The sequence below is a fragment of the Otolemur garnettii genome, unplaced genomic scaffold (assembly GCF_000181295.1).
Source record: "Otolemur garnettii isolate 467f Iridium unplaced genomic scaffold, OtoGar3 scaffold00117, whole genome shotgun sequence".
NCBI classification, from domain to species: Eukaryota; Metazoa; Chordata; class Mammalia; order Primates; family Galagidae; genus Otolemur; species Otolemur garnettii.
This window is the reverse complement of record NW_003852512.1, coordinates 2,178,468-2,196,336: the sequence shown is the minus strand read 5'-3', so window position 1 is coordinate 2,196,336 and position 17,869 is coordinate 2,178,468. Positions and strand designations below refer to the sequence as shown.

General features: G+C 37.6%; 1 protein-coding gene and 1 pseudogene across 3 annotated transcripts in view; one reads left to right on the top strand and one right to left on the bottom strand.

The window, feature by feature from the left end:
* The window catches only part of FGF13 (fibroblast growth factor 13), a 528,354-nt gene that overhangs the window by 111,907 nt on the left and 398,578 nt on the right, over window positions 1–17,869 (top strand). The window lies entirely within an intron of this gene.
* Window positions 15,655–16,273, bottom strand: LOC100965117 (annotated as a pseudogene).

The following is a 17,869-nucleotide window of genomic DNA, read 5'->3' as shown; positions in this document are numbered from 1 at the left end:
ATTTGATTACCTCTGCCAAGACTATATTATTTTTTGCCATTCTTTTTTGAGATAGAGTCTTACTTTGTCACTCTAGGTGGAGTGCAGTGGTATCATAGCTCACAGCAACCTCCAACTTTTGGGCTTAAGAGATTCTCTTGCCTCAGCCTCCCAAGTAGCTGGGACTAGAGGTGCCTGCCACAATGCTGGGCTATTTTTTAGAGGTGGGTTCTCACTCTTTCTCAGACTGGTTTCAAACTCCTGAGCTCCGGCAATCCACCCACCTTGGTCTCCTAGAGTGCTAAGATTATAGGTGGGAGGCACTGTTTCTGGGTGGACATGAAGCTTGGGCTAGGGGGGAAGGCACAATGTGACCCAGTAGAGCTGGGGAAAGAGAAAGAATAATTGTGGCTATTCTTTTAGATGGAGTGGTCAGGAAAGGCCTCTGTGTGGAAGAGACATTTGAGGAGAGAAGTGAAAGCAGTGAGGGAGACAGCCATGAGGGATTGTGGGGGAAGAGCACCTAGACAGAGGGGAGACTGAATGCAGTGGCTGTGAGGCTGAAGTGTGCTGGGTGTGGTACAGAAGGAGCAGGGAGATCAGCACAGCCGAACCGCCAGGAGCAGGCATGGAGGAGAGTGATCGGAAGTCCAACTTTGGGTTCTGGGGTGGTCTAACATTAACAGATCCGATGACAAGAAGGAGCCAGAATAGAGATGAGGAGGAATAGCTGATAGATGTAGATGGAAAATCAAGAGAGTGAGACGTCCTAGAAACCAAGAAATATTTCAAGGGTGGAGGAGTAATCATCTCTATGCATGCTGCAGAGAATTTCACAATGTAGAGTAAAAATTTTCTCCTAGATAGGGCAACAAGGAGGTTGTTGGTAAACTTGATCATAGTATTTTTAGTAGAGTAGATGGGATGAAAAGCCCCTTAGTGGATCATGAGGGATGTTTCAAAAGAGAATGGAGATAGCAAATTGGATTATTCAATAGGGATGGACAACTCTTCCAAAGAGTTGTTCTCTAAAGTGGAAGGGAAGTATAGGATGGTAGCTGCACGAGGATGGATGCATAGTCAAGGAATAGCTTTGTTATTTTAAAGATGAGAGTTACTGTAGTATGATGAAGATGATACAGTGGTGTAGACATGAGAGGGAGAAATTACAGGATACAAGTCTGAGCAGCTGAGAAAGGATGGAAGCCAGTGCATTGTACAGATGCTAGCAGGTAGGGAAATGTGAGTAGTGGGAGGATGTGGAATGCCTCTTCTAATTGCTTCTGTTTTTTTCACTGAAATCAGAAGCCTGAGCATCAGCTGAGACTGAGGTGAGAGAAAGGAGAATTGGAGAAGAGGACATATACTCCAAGAGAGTAGATGGCAGATAGCACTGAAGGCCCACACTTGAAGTTTGAGGTCATCCTTTTAAAGGAGAATAGCCACATTAAACTGCTTGGGAGCAGGCATGAAATCATCAGAGTTGGATTTAACCTGAACTGTGGTTTTGCCAAGGCTTTATGATAAAGGAAGGGAGGGGCCTGGGAATGGAGGATATATACAGATTTTTTCTGGGATTGTCTCCCTCAGTCTCCTTAATACTTCCTCCTTACCTTTTTTGTGTCCTCTCCCATTTTATAACTTAACAGATAATTATCTCTACATGGGTATGGAATATAGAGTATGTCCTCCCTTGCTACACACAGGTATGGAGGACAGAGTGAAGGAAGAACAAACCCCTGGGAGAAGCATGTGCTTGTTGTTAGCAAGAAAAACTAATACTAAGCTTATAGAATGTTTAATACTAACAAACTTCATAATAGATATTTTTGGGGAAAAACTCACTATGATTCTGTTAATGAGTTTTTGAGATAGCAGTGTCTTTATTTTCATTAGTGTAAAAGCCTCTGGTCATTTGATGATGATGATGATGATGATGATGTTGATAGCAACAGCTAACATTTATTGGGCATTTACTCTGTAGAAGTCACTTCACTGAGTGCTTTAGATGAATTAATTCACTCAACCCTAACAACGGTCATAGGAATTCAGTGCTATTACTCCAATTTTTAGACGAAGTTACATAATTTATTCAATATGGTGTAGCTAACAAGGTACAGAGCTAAGTCTTGAACTCAGAACTTTATGATTTCATATTCTACACTCTTAACCACTTCTGTGTTGCCTTTCAGTACTCAGGACTTGCATGTTCAAGTTCATACACACATCCACCCTTCTACTGATTCAGTTGAACTCTCCCAATGCTCACTCTGTACGAAGTCTTTGTGTTAGTTAAGTGCTGGTTGGGGAGGAGGTATGGGTGGTTTTCACCCCAGAATCCTTCATCCTTTTTGTGCTCAGGTAAGGATTGTAAAAAGGGCTAGAGGAAATGTCATCTTTGTCCTAGATAGCTCTTCCATGGACTCATGCCCTCTATATGCCATATATATTCTCACAACTGAGCCAGTGGGGCTCTGGTTCTGCTACCTTCATCTCTGAGACTTGGTTATTTCATCTTGTTTTGATTGTTCCATGGATATTAGGCTACCATCTTGTTCTCATCCGTGCTATGATCCTGCTTTCTGCCCCTCTCTGTGAGCTGTCAACTGAGTCTGAGACCTGCTCTTAGCTCCCACTTCCATCAGGCTTGGTATGACAAATTGCCTACTTATCATACTTATGCCAACATGTAAAATAGGACATGCTTTCTGCTCACATACTGCCACCATCTCCTATATCCTATCCAGATCCAAGAGCCCTATTTCATCAGTGTAAAATCCACAGAAACAACGCACGCTGGGAGTCGGTCCTCCCTATCAGTGCTGATCAGGATGGATTGGTGAATTCTGTAGATCGCATCTGTCCTAAGCTGCAAATTAGTTATGCTTGACTTCAGTTACTACATTTCCTGCTGTGAGTTTGCTCTAGCCTTCTATGAAATGTATTTGTAGCAGTGTGAAAAAAATACACAAGATTGATTAGAGCTGGCACAACTTGTGCATACTTTTGCAGTTATTATTGTAGTAGCTGCTTTAAAAGACTCAAAAAAACCCTTTAGCCAATTTTGTTCCTCTATAAAGTTTCATTTAAACTTTAGTGGGTATATTTATGTGTAAATCAGATCAACTTCCAATGATAGCTCCTTATCGTTAACATTTGATGTTTTGTTTGTCTGAGCAGATTGATTTGCTATTATGGGAAAACGTTTGAATGAAAAAGTTCTCTGAACTTTGTTCACTAATCTTATCAAAGAAAATAGAAGCAGAACCTGTAGACAGAAACTTGAACATTAAATTGATTTTTCCAATTCAAATATATTTGATCTGCATTCATTATAGAACTGAGACGGTAGTTGCTTCTAGATTCTGCCATAACAGTGAGGTTTGGACTCTTTTCCAGAGTCTTAAAAATTTCTGTGGAGAAAAGAATCATCAATGTTAACTGCAGATAGCATCTACGCTTTGTATTAAGTTAGAATAGTGTGTGGATTGTGCCATTGTCTTTACACTCCCAACTATTAGGCCTGGTGAGTCCCCTGCCATGGTACCATCTCTGGAAATGGCTGGTTCAGCCTTGCTGTGTGGTAACAGATTGTTTAGGGCAAGCCAGAGACAGCAGAAGCGTTAACACACTTGCAGAGATGATTTTCGGCACTGGGAGGGCCCAGTTTCTTTTGCTTGACTCAAAGGTTTGGGCTGTTTCACATAGCTTCATTCAGATCTGGAGAACTGTGCTAATGGCCTGAACTGTTTTCTCCCCCACCATCTCTGTCTGATGTTTTAATTGTTCCCTAAGTGTCTGACTCTTAGCTACTCAGACAAACAGAGTCAATGTGGAAACTAAACAAACAAACAAAAAACTACCACAAGTTGAAGCCCTGGCTTTGCAGATGCTGATTCGGTAGAAGATAGTAGGAAAGAGGAGGTCAAATGGACTTTGGTCTGAATTCTGATTGAATCATTTGCTAGTCCTGTGCCATTGGGCAAGTCATTTACTTTATCCAAGACACTTGCTTTCTTCATTTGTCAAATGGGTAAACTGATAGCCCTGCTTTCACTGGGTCATGGGGAGGAGTGAATGAGATAATGGAAGGTGCCAGTACAATATACTTAATATTTGAGTATTTCCCATGATATGCTTTTTAGTGGCAGTCAGGCTTCTGCATTTTAAGAGGTTTGCACATTATCTGGAGCTCCATCCTCCCTGATTATAACTATAACTTAAAATATTTTTACAACATGAGTATATGAGACACGTGCTTCAGATCTGTGTTCAGGGGTTTGTTCCAATTCCATGCTATGATGCTGCCTTATAAAAGTATGTGCACATGTTTATATGTCTGTCTGTATGTATTGGCTGTTTACTCTGTGCCTGGCACTGTGCTAGGTTCTGGGGACACAGAGACAATGAAATATGCTCCCTAACCCTGAAAGTGCTATTACCTACTATTGCATCCTGCACTGCAACAAAGCGGCACAGTATTTCTAAATAGAATATAACAAAAATTTCCTGTGACATTCAAAGGAGAGTTTTATTTCTTATTTCTTTATTGTTATTTTTACTTTTTTAAAAATCTGATTTTTATTAAATCATAACTATATGGGGTACAATGTGATGATTTCATATACAATGTGGAATGCTTAAATCAAACTGATTAACATAACCATCAGCTCACTTACTTATTTTTTTGTGGAGACATTTCTAATTTATTCTTAGTTGTTTTGAAATGTACCCTTGCATTGTGCACATTAGGCGAGATCCCACCAATGCCCTCCGTCCTCCCTCCAGTTGCCCTTCCCCCTCCCTCCTGTCTCCTCCTCCTTGCTGGACTATATTTGTGCTTTATCATTTGTAGGACTGTGTATGTGATTATATATCAGTTTTGTAATAATATTAAGTACATTGGAGACTTTGTTTTCCATTCTTGAGATGCTTTACTAAGAAGAATATGTTCTAACTCCAGGTAAACATAAAAGACGTAAAGTCTCCATATATTTTATGGCTGCATAGTATTCCATGGTATACATATGCCCCAATTTGTTACTCCATTCCTGGGTTGATGGGCATTTAGGCTGCTTCCACAACATGGCAATTATGAATTGGGCTGCAGTAAATATTCTGGTGAAAATGTCTTTGTTGTAAAATGATTTTTGTTCCTGGGGGTAGATACCTAGTAATAGAATTGTGGGATCAAATGGTAGGTCAACTTTTAGTTCCTTGAGAATTCTCTATACTTCTTTCTAAAAAGGCTGTATTAGCTTGCATTCCCACGAGCAGTGTAGAAGTGTTCCCTTCTCTCCACATCCACTTCACATTTGCAGTTTTGGGATTTCGTGATGTGGGCTTATCTTACTGGAGTTAGATGATATCTCAAAGTGGTTTTGATTTGCATTTCTCTGATGATTAAAGATGATGGGCATTTTTCCATGTGTTTGTTGGCCATTTACCTGTCATCTTCAGAGAAGTTTCTGTTCATGTTCCTTGCTCATAAAGAAATGGAGTTGTTTGTTCTTTTCTTAGTCTGATAACTAGAATGTGCTGAGTTTTATTGCTAATAAGCCTAAACTTCTCCAAACAGAATTGTTTTATAAACTAATTGTTTTATAAATGCTCCATTGGTAATCTTTATTTTAGTTATATTCCAGTAGCTTTTGATACATTTTATTAAGAGTGAACCAGAGTTTTTAGAAAAATATCAAGGAGTCTAGTGAGTGGGAAACTAAAGGCGTTGACATCAGTGTTGAATCAGTGCACCTGAACTGAAGCTATGCTCTCAGCATCACACTTGCCCATCTTTTTGCAGGACAGTGAATTGATTCCCAAAAGCAGTTCAAGGGCAGCAACACAGGAAAAACAGTTCAGCCATTCCACAAAACACACCTCTTAAAATTTGAAGAGAACGTTCTTCTCTTTGTCATCAAATAAACATATCTGTGCTAGGTGCTACTTTCTCCATGGGCTGTGGTGGGAGGTACTCTGAAATACTTCCTCTGATATTTCTGGGCCACCCTCAAAGGCATAGTTTGTCACATGTGTCAGGTAGCCTTACCACCCTCAAGGCTTTGAGGTCACAAATACTGTTATCAAAAAATCAGAGAATCATACAGTATGGTACTGAAAAACAAATAGATTCTCATTCTTCCCTAATTCCCAGATAAGAGTCAGATTCTGACCTCAGTTGAGTGATTCTTTTTTCACCATTCCAGTGTTTAGTTTTAATAACTAATTAGAAACATTATGACAGCATAGAGTTGCATTTTATTTCTATTTCTATTTAGTGTTCTTATTTCACTGGTCAATGAGATGACAGAGCACAATACATCAAGTCATTAAAATAAAAAAGATACCCCCCTAGTAATGTTGATTGCATTAAAGAAAATTTATACACACAGAAGGTGCTGTGGCTCCCCTTTCTTTTTATTTTTTTTGATCTGCTGAACATAAAAATTAGATACTGCTGAAAGTAAATAGTTAGGTATCCAGATGAGTGCAAATTACACTCCCATACCAGTGCATTTATTCCAGTGATTGCACTGATTGTATTTGACCATGTGATAATTAGGCCACATTCAGATCACAAATTCCCATTTTACACTTTCTGCGTTTTCTAATCCAAAATGCACTAATGGCCTATAGAGTGCTTAAGTGTTAGGTGACCAGAGAAGCCATTTATGTGATGTTCTTGCTAATGGGGAACTTTAAATGTAGGGAAGGCTTTCTCTATGCATGGAGACTTTAAATGGCCAGAAAGGGCCACTATAATCATCAGAGAACATTTTTTCTTATGAGTAAGTTGGATTATTGTTATAGATTTGAGCTATGTAATGAAGGTACTTTGAGAAATATAGGCACATGTATACATGCACAGTTTGCGTCAGTTTGGTATGGGTAACATAATGTACAGGTAATGCACACATTTAAAAATTAAATTACCTATTCCAAATGGGAAAATAAGCAGAAAAAAGAAGTCAGATTTAGCTTGTGGACAAATTGAGAACCATCTCTTTCTTCTCCACTTTTTTTTTTTAAATTTCAATTCCTTCTTTCATCTAATTATTTGAGTACCTCAGCCCACTCTGAGTTGGGTGAAAACAATGGACTCATAAAAATATTGACTGTGAGGTATGGATAAGGCAAGCATTAATTTTACCACAATAGGCTTATGGGAATTTTGACAGCAAACTAGCCTTATTGGAAGGAATAATATCCTGATGATGAAATTTTAGATATTTGCAAATAACCACTTTTTCTGCCTACAAAGAATGCTGTCCGTGAAAAAGTTGCCAACATGTGTTGAGATGGATGTGGGAATAGTCCCCATTGAACCACCAATGGGAACCAGCAGTACCTGTTGTGAAGAGACCACTGGTCAGACAAGTAGGAGACAAAGGAACAGAGGAGTGGAGAAAGGCAGGACAGGAAGATAGAGCCTGGAGAATGAGAGGGAATAGAGAGATGTTTAATCCCTATATCTATTAATTAAGTAGTGATCATTTTGGAACTTACCATTTAGTAAGGTAAGAGAGCCATAAATCAGATGATCACTGTATATCATGTGTTCACCAAATAGCTACTGAACTTCCTATGTCAAGTGCTATGAAGAAAAAGTACTTGTTATGAATGATCTGGCCTAGTCTGGGCATCAGTGACCTCCACTGATGGAACTTCATGTCCTTAGTTAGTGAAATTTGAGTTGAAGTATGAAGAATGTACAATGAAGAATGAAGAGTTATTTAGGCAAAAGTATGTAAAGAGAATATTCATGAAAGAGGAAGAAGCAGGCTCCAAACTCCTGAGGCATAAGGAGAGAATACATTGTGTTCTAATGAACTACTCAGAAGGCAGTATTTCCAGAGCATAGCACTTGAGGTAGAAAGTGGTGAAAGCAGAGGCTGAGGAGGCGAGAAGGGGGCAGACAGGAAAGCACTTAAACATTAGTGTAAGAATAATGGGAAGCCATTGGTAGGTTTTATGTCAGATGATGTATTAAGTAGATGACTGTGAATGTTAGGTGGAGAACGGATTAAATCAGGAGCCACACTGAAGGCAGAGTGACTATTTAGGCAGTTGTTGGCAGTAGTCTGGATAAGGGATAGTGGTGCTTTTGACTAGGGAGGGGTCAAGGAGAAAAATGAATGGATTGTGTGACTATGGGCAAGTACCTTCACTTCTCTAAGCCTAATTAGGTTTGTTTTCTTTCAGAATTGGCCTAAGGTATCCAATGAACGAAGAGACGTTGGCTTTTACTCCCTAGCTTATCTTCTATGCATAACATCCCTATAGGTGTCAACTATTCAACAAAAATATTCTGTTCACATTTTTGCTATGAAGGGAAAATAGAACTAGCTTGGCATCCTTAGAGTTTCTTAGGAATTGTCTTAATTTCAGTTCCTTAAGGCTGGTGGTCTGGATGAGTTGTATATTTATGGAATAAAAATTGGCTTTGAAATGAGAACATTGACATGCCAGCACACATGTTATTCCTCTCATCTCTCACCCTAAAATACTAAACAAAAGGACTAACAGAAGTCTCCTCAACATTCAGCGCTAATTAAATACAAATACACTTATTTAGGAAACTGATAGCAGTAAAGAGAAATTTAGTGCCAGCTATCTGAGAAAAGACAGCCCTAGGACTACATTTTGTTCTAAGAGTTGCAAACACTTCCAGACAGAATTAAAAAGAAAGTGCCTTTCAGGGTTACAGCATATTTCTCCAAACCTTTGAAACTTGGCAAACATTTCTTGCCAGCTCATCACACTAAACCCTATAATAATTTTGCACAGTGTCCAATTGGGATAAGAAACAAATAGCTCTGAGTGAAGATTTTGATTCTGGGTATCAAAACAGCATTCTCAGTGGAGAGGAGGAAAACGCTGAAATTAGATGCCTATTCTGTCTTTCAGATGATTCAGTTCCATTTGGTCAATATTTGTTCTGGTACAGGTTCTCTGGGTAAGGCCTTGGGCAGACATGTTCAGAAGGTAGTGATGGGGCTGTCTAACCACTTCTTCCTTCCACTCGACTTTTATCTAACAGGGAAGCTAAAGTTAGTACCCAAGGATTTATAATATAGGAAAAATTTAGATAAAAATACCAAATACCTTAAAACCTTACGAGAAGGAAAAGAGTGATGGGATAGAGATTATTAGAAGGCTATTATTTATTTAAACCTTTCTGTATGCTAGCCACTTTAATCTCATTTTCTCCTTTGGGCTTCATAACAGCTCTTATAAAGTTGTTATCATTATTTCTATTTCACAAATGAGAAAACTAAGGCTCAGAGGGCTCAAGAGACTTGTTCAAGATTGTGCCCTGCTCTATTTTACTCTAAAACATATGCTGTTTGCACTGTACTGGGCAGCCGAAGCCAAGTGTGCTTGAGTTTTATGGAGAAAAGAATAGAGAACTCAGATTATATACACCCCATGGAGAAATGAAGGGAGAGATATGAGTCACACAAAATGGGAGAACAAGCACCCCAAACTAGAAAAAATTAAAAAAATATATTGAGAAAGAAATACATATTTTTTAATTATTTCAGGTTAATTGGGGGTACAAAGAATTAGGTTACATTTGTTAGGTACAGTCCCTCTTATAATTATGTCTTGCCCCCAAGAGGTGTGCCATATACTCTAACACTGTGCCCATTAAGTGGGAGCACGCCATTCCCCTTCCTTCTCCTCTCTCCTCATCCCTCCTTCCCCCGCCCCCCACCTTGAAGTGATTTGAGTGATTTTTTCTTGTGTGGGTGTGCATTAGATTTTCTGCTGGATTCATATTAGCATTGAGTACATTGGATTCTTGCTTCTCCATTCTTCTAATACTTTACTAAGAAGAATGTGTTTCAACTCCATGCAGGTTAATACAAAAGATGTAAAGTCCATCTTTTTTAGTGGCTGAATAGTATTCCATGATATACATATATCACAGCTTGTTAATCCATTCCTGGGTTGGTGGGCATTTAGGTTGTTTCCACAATTTGGCAATTGTAAATTGAGCTACAGTAAATAATCTAGGGCAAATGTCCTTATGATAAAATGATTTTTTTTCCTTCTGGGTTGATGCCTAGTAATGGGATTGCAGGATCAAATGGGAGGTCTAATTTGAGTTCTTTGAGGATTCTCCATACTTCCTTCCAAAAAGGTTGCATTAGTTTGCAGTCCCACCAGCAGTGTAAAGTGTTCCCTTCTCTCCACATCCACACCAGCATCTACAGCTGTGAGATCTTCTGATGTGGGCTAATCTCACTGGGTTTATGTAATATCTCAGCCTGGTAATGATTTGCATTTCTCTGATGATCAGGGATGGTGAGCAGTTTTTCAAATGTTTGTTAGCCATTTGTCTGTCTTCCTACGGAGACAGAAAATCTTAAAAGTAATTAGAAAGAGAAGAAATTACTTACTAAGGATCAAAGGATCATTATCTAGAGGACAGTAGACTTCTTCCCAGCATCAGTATAGGTGAAAAGATAATTGAGTAGTATCTTCAGACAGGTGGAGGAAAATTGTTATTAACCTAGGACTCTTTATCCAGCTAAAGTGTTTATATTGGTCTGCTAATGTTGGCATCACAAATTACCACAGACTGGGTGGCTTAAGCAAAGAAATTTAATTTATCATAGTTATGGAAGCCAGAATTCTAAGATCAAGGTATTAGGGAGGGCTTCTGGTCAAGCTCCCCTTTCTGGCTTGCAGATGGTTGTCCATTGCTATGTCCTCATGTGGCCTTTCTTCTGTGTGCACGTGTAAAGACACACAGAGAGATTTCTGATGTCTCTTCCTTTTCTTATATAATATAAACACCATTGCTATTGGGCCCCATCTTTATGAACTCATTTATACCTTAATTGCATCCCCAAAAGCTCTACCTCCAAATATGTTAAGGGTTAGGGCCTCAACATATAAATTGGGGGGTGGGGGTTGGGCACAATTGGGTCTATAACACAGTTGTTGAAGAGAAAAAATAAAGTAAAGGCATTTTGAGATGAAAAAGGTTAGAGGAATTTTATGAATAACAGGCCCTTGATAAAAGTAGCATTATCAGATGGACTATGTTAGAAATTGATTGAAATAAAGAAGGTATGAGATGCAGTAAACAATGGGGACTGGTGATGCTGATGAAGCAGTATAAAAATCTAATTAAGGATGGGCTACATAAAACAATAATAATCATTACTTTGAGAAAGATAAAATAATGTGGAACTGAAATCCTGGACAATAGTATCATGGAGAGAAGTAATCAGATTTAAAGCATTCTAAGTCCTTGTATTTTGTAGCAGGATGATATTGATTAACTTCATGCTTTTAAAAGTCAAGTGGCATGTAAGAAAGTTATAGGTATTACTGGGAGAATGGTAATAATATGTAAAACTTCCAAACATAAAAGAGAAAAACAGAAATTCTGTCAATAGAATGGTAGGCTGAGAAGAAGCAACAACATTGTAAATATAAAAATGAAAATTAGATGGTAGAAATAGTCAGCAACTGTAATAAATATAAACAGATTAAATTACCTGGTTAAAAGATAAAGATTCTCAGATTGTACTTTCTAAAGAGCACAGCTCTGTGCTTGTTAAACTAGGTAGGTACAACTGAAACATAATTACAGAGAAATGTTGAAAATGAATATATGGAAAATGAACCCCAGACAAATACTAACTTTAAAAATATGGTGTAGGCAATATCTGACAAACTGTGTGCTAATCAAAAGACCATCATTAAGGATATAGAAGGACATTACTTAATGATAAAAGTAACAATTTCATACGCAAAATAAATATCCTGAACCTGGTCTATAGAACAGTGTATCTTAAAAATATATGAAGAAGAGATTGAGAAAATTGAAAGGAAAAATTTGTAAGTCCATAATAATAGTGTTTTTTTTACATAGTGTGCACATTAACTGATAGATAAAGCAAACAAATACTGTTTAGAATATAGGAGATTTGAATAACAAAATACTTAAGCTTGAGCCAATGGACATGAATAGAAGCCTGTAACAATGACTATAGAATACAAATTCTTTTCTAACAAATAGGGTACATATACAAAAACTGACCTTTTATTTAATACTCAGTCTTAAAGGAAATATCTAGTACCAAAAAGCCAGTATCATATAGGCTAGGTTATTTGCCAAAAATATATAATATAGGCTGTCCGTGAGTTATGAATAAGATGTCGGTTTGTCCTTAATTTGAATTTGTATGTAAATTGGAACAGGTACATTTATTTATTACCTGTATTAGATTCCATTCACAAGTGTGAGTCATAATCAGTCAGATGTCTGTAACATGGGGACTTACTATAGTAGCCTCCATTAATAAGTGTGAATTGTACATAAGTGGGATGTTGGGAACTCAGAGACTGCTTGTGCAGTGTGAAATCCATAACTATAAACTAGATTAAAGGAGAAAGCAGAACCTTATTGTCATCTCAATATATATATAAACCATTCACTAGACTTCAGAAAACATTTATGATTAAAACCAAACAAAAAAGCCACCTAACAAACTCAGAATAAATCCTTCACCTGACAAGGCTGTATAACAAAACCCTTCAGCAAACATTATATTTAATGATGAAGTATAATGACTTTCAAGTCAGGAAGAAGACTTTCAAGAAAACCTCTAGTCACCATTTTATGCATCATGCAATGGTATATTTCAAAACTATTAAGAATAGACTATAAATGTCTTACCATAACAAATAAGTAAGCGAGGTGATGGTTAAGTTAATCAGTTTGATGTAAGCATTCCACATTGTATATCAAATAAGCACATTGTACCCCATAAATGCATTTATGTACACAGTTAAGATTTAATAAAGAGAAAAAATAAATTAGGTTCTAACCAGCTTATAGGGAAAAGAAAAGATAAGGGCAAGAAGTATATTTCATAGATAGCATGACTGTCTATACAGATAATGTGAAAGAATATGTAGACAAACTAATAGAACTAATATAAAGTTCAATAAGTCTTCTGGGCATGGAATCAATATGTAAAAAATTGGTAATGATCCTCTCCAACAATAAGGACCAAGAAGAAAAATCTTATTAAAAAAACCCAGCTCTGACAGCCAATATGGCATCCATAATTCTTCAATTATTTTTGCAAGATTTGACATACCCTCTCTCCCCTACCACAACATGCTTGTGCTGTGAGGTTTGATCTTCTGTTCATCTAGGGCATCTAAACAGAAATTATCCAGTTTAAAGCAAAAAAACCCAAAACAAAACAAAACAAACAAAAAAAAAAAAACAGGTGGAGATGAACAGGATCGTTGGGAAGAATGTAGAGCATATCCCTTAGCAGTGATTTACCTTCCAAGTTTGTAGTGGCTTTGATTTAGCTTCTACTATGGAAATTGTTATCAAAATGAAAACTGTGATTCTTTTGGTGCCAGCTTATTCAGAATTCAGCTCATTCCTACTTCACCTAAGTAAAGGAGTCAACACCTTATTAAGAAATGTGTTCCGTCCCCTGAGTATTCAGCAAGAAATTTATCTGGTTACTTTTCTTTTAAACTAGTCTAACTGAAGAAATTAAAGAAGACAAAAATAAATGAAAAGATACCTTGCTTTCATAGATTGGATGAAAAGATATTGTAAAAATGTCCATACTACCCAAAGTGATCTACAGATTCAGTGTACAATACCAATGACTTTTTTCACAGAAGGTGAAGATTATTATGGAATCCTAAAAGGCCCCAGATAGCTGAAGCAATCTTGAGCAGAAAGAAGAGCTGGAAGTATCACACTAGTTGACTTTATGATATATTACAAAGCTATAGATAGTAACCAAAATATCATGGTAATGGTATTAAAACAGACACATAGACCAAAGGAACAGAATAATGACCCCAGAAATAAATCCATGCACTTACAGCCAATTGCTTTGAAAATTTTAGATTACTATGAAGTTACATACAATTAGGCTACATTGTTTGCATTTGTAAGGTAAAGTCTGAATTGTAGTTCTGTCCTTCACCCAGGAAGTGTGCCACACTCCCACATATTGTTACCACTGGTACAACTTGCTAACCCCCCTCTTCCTAGCCAACTGATTTTTTTTTTGACAAATGTGCCAAGAACACACAATGAGGAAAGGACAATCTTCAATAAATGGGGTTGGGAAAACTGGATATCCACATGCAGAAGAATGGAGTTTCACACCACATATAAAAATCAAGGCAAAAAGGATTAAAACCTTAAATGTATGACTAGAAACTATGAAACTACTAGAAGAAAACATAGGGGAGAGTATCCATGATGTTGGTCCTAGGCAATGATTTCTTGGAAAGGACCCCAAAAGCACAAGCAACAAAACCCAAAATTGACAAGTAGGATGATATAAAACTAAAAAGCATCTGCACAGTGAAGGACATGTAGGGTGAAGAGCTAACTTACAGAATGGTAGAAAATATTTTCAAATCATATACCTGAAAAAGGGTTAATATCAGCTATCTGGGTCCTTTTAGGATTCCATAATAATTTTCACCTTCTGTGAAAAAAGTCATTGCTATTGTACACTGAATCTGTAGATCACTTTGGGTAGTATTTTGAATATGCAGATGAATATGATAAGTTGGTGGAAGATAGTTCTGTTATACTAAATATTAAATTACTAAAGAATATCAAACTATATCAAAACAAGAAGAAATGGGAAAGAAGTTATTTTTGTCTATAAAGAAGAGATTTTCAAAGATGATAATTTTAATGAACATTTATTAGAATTGTGTTGGCTATTCAGGGATTTTTCTGGTTCCATATGAAACGAAGAGCTATTATTTTCAAGTTCTTCAAAGTATGACATTAGTGCTTTAATGGGAATTGTGTTAAATTTATAGGTCACTTTGGGTACTATGGACATTTTAACAATCTTAATTCTTCCCAGCTACGAGCATGGTTATGTTCTTCCATTTGTTAATGTCTTCTGCTATTTCTTTTCTCAGGGTTTCATAGTTTTCTCTGTGGAGATCTTTCACATCCTTTGTTAGGTATATTACAAGGTATTTTATTTTCTTTGAAGCTATTGTGAAGGGTATTGTGTCTTTGATTTGATCCTCAGCTTGACTGTTGGCATATATAAAGGTTACTGATTTGTGGACATTGAGTTTATATCCCAAGATGTTACTGTAATTCTTGATCACTTCCAGGAGTCTCATGGTTGAATCCCCAGGGTTTTCTAAGTTATAATACCCTATCATCAGCAAAGAGTGAAAGTTTGACTTCCTCTGTCCCCATTTGGATACACTTGATATCCTTTTCTTGCCTAACTGCATTGGCTATGACTTCCAGCACTATGTTGAATAGTGCTGGTGATAGTGTGCATCCCTGTTTGTTTCCAGTTCTGAGTGGAAATGCTTTTAGTTTTACTTCATTCAGTATGATATTGGCTGTGGGTTAGTCGTAGATGGCTTCTATCAGTTTAAGAAATGTCCCATCTATACCTATTTTCTTAAGCGTTCTTATCAGAAAATGATGCCAAATTTTGTTGAATTGAGAGGATTGTATGATCTGTGTGCTTACTTTTATTTTTGTGGTATAAATCTACATTTATAGATTTGTATACATTGAACTAGCCTTGCATCCCTGGAGTAAAGTCCACTTGATCTGTTTTTTTTTTTTTTGACTGTCCTAAATTGTTTATTAGGTTATGAATTTTATAAATGTTATTATATTAGTGGTAACGGTGGAGCTGGAGAGTATTGCATCTTCTCCAAGCTGCATGGTGGGAACCAGCAATAGTGTGGTGGAACTTATGGCCCTTTCCAAGGCCAAGGCTCTTCCAGCCTGCCGATGTCAGCCCATGTTTCTGCCTGAGCTTGTGGACTGGTTTGGTGATACACTGGGTGTCGGGATTTATTTTGATAGCTTTATGGAATGGATCAATGAGGATAACCTCAAAAAATGTGTATGTGGAATCTTCACCAACCCAGTAAGAATTCAGGACTCATAGAGACCCACAGTGGCATCCAGCTTGCTCCTCAGCAACAGACTGAAGTCTTTGAGCAAACTTTAGCTGGTTAACACCATGATGCACAGGCTTGCCATTGGTTGCATCCTTAGGAACTAGGTGTTTGTGGCTACTATGCACACACGAATCCTATATGTGACATAACCTTGCTTAGCTTTGTATCCCAGGCTGTGCGCTTTATCCAGCTGGGTGGGGTGAGGAGCCCAGTGGAGCGCAGAGAGCTGGCAGTACTGTCAGCAGTGGACTCTCAGAAGAAAGCATTTTACATCGGGCTGCTTCTTCCTCCATAGCTCCTGGATGTACTTGTATGCACCCATCTTGGTTCACCTGATGGCTGCCACCAGGTGGAAAGGAAGCAGCCTTTCTCCCACAATCCCTTTTCTCAAGTTCACTTGATCTTAATATTTAATTTTTTAATAAGTAGCTGTATTCTATTTTTAGGACTTCACTGAATAGTTTTGCAGTAGTGTTAATTAATGATAGTGGTTTGTAGTTTTCTTTTTTTGATGGATCCTTTCCAGATTTTAGTATCAGGAAGATATATGCTTCATAGAAGGTGGGGAGGTTTCCTTCCTTCTCCATGTTTTTGAATATGTTCCACAATATAAGTATGAGCTCTTCTTTGACGTTTTGGTATAATTCTGGTATGAAACCACCTGGTCCAGGACCTTTTTGTTGTTGTTAGAAGCTTTATTATTGTTGTTGTGAGTTTGTTGTTTTATAATGGTCTGTTTAAGAGCTCTGATTTTTCCTAGTTAAGTCTGGGGAGATGGTGTGATTCCAGGTATTGGTCCATTTCCTCCCTATTTTCAAATTTCTGGGCATAGAGCCCACACCTCTCATCACTTACAAAAATTGACTTTTGTAAGATAAAAGATTTAAATCTAAGACATAAAATAATAAAAATTCTAGAAGAAAGTGTGGGGGAAAAACTCTTGATGATATTGGCTTGGGAAAAGATTTTATGAAGAAGACCACATTGGCAATTGCAGAAACACCAAAAATAATTAAATGGAACCTAAAGCTAAAAAGTTTCTCCACAGCTAAGGGCACAACTAAAGCAAACAGACATTCCTCAGAATGGGAGAGGATATTTGCATGTTACAAATCTGACAAAGCCTAATGAAAGAACAGAGAATCCACAGAGAACTAAAACTAATTAATAAGAAAAGAGCAAACAATCCGAATTATCATTGTCCAAGAGACGTGACTAGATGAATAGAACCTTCTCCCAAGAAGACGAATGGAAAATAAACACATGAAATATTGCTCACCATCCATAATTACCACAGAAATGCAAATCAAAACCACCCTGAGATATCACAGAACCCCAGTGAGAATAGCGCACATCACAAAATTCCAAAGCTGCACAGGCTGGCATTGGTGCAGAGAGAAGGGACCACTTATACATTTTTGGTAGTATTACAAAGTAATAGAGCCTTTTTGGAAAGAAGTATGAAGAATCCTCAAAGAGCTAAAAATAAGAATAGGCCTTCCATTCAATCCTGTAATCCCATTACTAGGTATCTACTCAGAAGAAAAAAAAAATCATTTTACCATAAGGGCATTTGCCCTTGAATGTTTATAGCAGCGCAATTCACAATTGCCAAGATGTGGAATCAACCCACGTGCCCATCAACTCATGAATGGATTAATAAACTATGGTATATGTATACCGTGGAATACTATTCAGCCATAAAAAGATGGAGAGCTCACCTGTTTTGTATTTACCTGGAAGGATTTGGAGAATATTCTCCTAAGTAAAGTATCACAAGAATAGAAAAGCAAGGATCTGGGAGGGTGCCCGTGGCTCAGTGAGTGCGGCACCGGCCCCATATACCAAAGGTGGTAGGTTCAAACCTGGCCCTTGGCCTTGGCCAAATTGCAACCAAAAAAATAGCCAGGTGTTGTGG